Source organism: Crocodylus porosus, unplaced genomic scaffold (genome assembly GCF_001723895.1).
Source record: "Crocodylus porosus isolate Cpor-Errol unplaced genomic scaffold, CroPor_comp1, whole genome shotgun sequence".
Taxonomy (NCBI): domain Eukaryota; kingdom Metazoa; phylum Chordata; order Crocodylia; family Crocodylidae; genus Crocodylus; species Crocodylus porosus.
This window is the reverse complement of record NW_017728926.1, coordinates 4,705,323-4,707,108: the sequence shown is the minus strand read 5'-3', so window position 1 is coordinate 4,707,108 and position 1,786 is coordinate 4,705,323. Positions and strand designations below refer to the sequence as shown.

The window sequence follows — 1,786 nt, the reverse complement described above, 5'->3', positions numbered from 1 at the left end:
TGCGCAGGCTCCCGGCGGGGTGGGGGCTGGAGCGGGGCAAGGCAAACCCTGCGCGGGGCTGGGCGGGGGCTCCGGCCCTCCTCCGCGCCGGGATGGTGCCGTGACTGTGCAGGACTCTCCCCCCTGCGGCACTGTCTGCCCCGGACACGGCGGGGGGCGTGCAGGGCGGCCGTGGCCGGGCTAGCCCCTCTGGTAGCCCCCAGCCGGGCGCTGGTGGCGCTGGTTGTGGCTGCAGGTTGTAGCACCAGGAGCTGCCGCCCCCCACAGCTGGGGGAGAGGATCCCACCCCTGCGGGGAAGCCCATGGCAGCAGCTGACAGGGAGGTGGAGACACCGTGCCCCAGGGGGGTCCTGGCCCTGGACCATGTGGCCAGGCAGGGGGTGGCTGACCGGCCAGGGGCTCCCTTGTTGTGGGCCAGCAGGTAGAGGGCAGGAGGTGGGGGCTGGCCGCGCAGGGTGGGGAGCACAGCCCTGGGGCTGCGGGGTAAGTGCTGGTGTCCCCAGCGTATCCCTTTTCCACTGGATGCTTGTTTGCCTGCAGAGCAGCGAGCGAGGTGGGTGAAGAGAGAGGTGGGGCGGCCCTTGTGTCAGCTTGGCCCTTTGGCAGGGTGGTTCGGGACGCTGCCAGTGGTGGCAGGGGCTGCAGGTTCAAGTCCCTGATCGGCTTGAGTCCCCTGGCTGCCATCTACTACGCAACCGTTTCCCCCTCCGGCGCTTGCCTTCTAGCTGGAACTCAGGGGTGATCGCAGTTGCAAGTCGGAGGGGACTTGAGGTTGTAGCTCAGTTGGAAATGTCCTGAACCACCCGGTGGTCTGCCGGGTTTTTTTTGGCCCTGATTCCAAAACAGGAAATCCCCTGACATTTGAAGTGCAAAATAAACACCCTGCTGCTCCCCCCAACAGTCACAGGGCCAAAGCCCCCAGCCCAGCCTTCCCCCTGGATGCTACCACAGCCTCCTTGTGCACACAAGGGACCCACTGAGGAGCAGGGGGCCAGAGCACTCCAGCCAGGCTAGGGCTTGAACCCACAACCTTTGCCCCCTAAGGTAGCACCCTTACCACCAGAATACCAGGGAAGGTGGGAGTGCCTGCTGCTGTGGGCCCCTTGAGGCGCAGCACCCAGGCCCCGCCATGGAAAGAGGACAGCACCTCCCTGCAAAACGGAAAGCCAGGATCTGAACCCAGGCCCTCAGCACCCGCACCAAGAGGCCCAGCACTGCACACCACAGGGCCTGGCTGGCTCAGCCCCACTTCTGAGCCCTTTGACTCATTCCCTGCGCGCACGCGCTGGCCCCACAGCAAGGGCAGTCTCGGGAAGGCCACAGCCCAGCCGGCGTCGTGGCCAAGGCCCCACACTGCCAGGCAGGGCCTGTGTGTTTGACTCTGTGCAGGGGCGGCATCCCCTGGGCCCGGCTTTTCCTCTGGCTTCGCCCAGCCGCTGCGGGCCGAGGGCCATCCTATCTGCCATGCCCGAGCCTTGCTCCAGCCCCCGGGCTGCAGTCCAGAGCCGTCGGGCTGGAGGCCGGGACGCTTGCGGCCACGGGAGCTGTCTGGAAAGAGCGATGCCGTGCGGCGTGTCCCCCTTGGGGTCTGCTCCGGCTGCTCAGCGGGGTCCCAGCTCCTGCGCAAGCCCAGCCCGGGGCCGCAGAGAAGGGGGCGCGGAGGCCTCCAGCCACAAGGCCCCGGGGACCCCAGCACCCGGCCCCGGGGGAGCCGGACAGCCGCGTCCTGAGGAGCGCAGACACGCGGGGAAGGCCGCCTGCCCAAGCGCCCTCCCCGGGGCCAGCC

The 1,786-nt window shown here is 68.4% G+C and overlaps 1 protein-coding gene across 3 annotated transcripts in view; it reads right to left on the bottom strand.

Moving 5' to 3' along the window:
• MEGF6 (multiple EGF like domains 6) overlaps positions 1-1,786 on the bottom strand; it is a 313,131-nt gene that overhangs the window by 5,537 nt on the left and 305,808 nt on the right. The gene's annotated exons all lie outside the window — the stretch shown is intronic.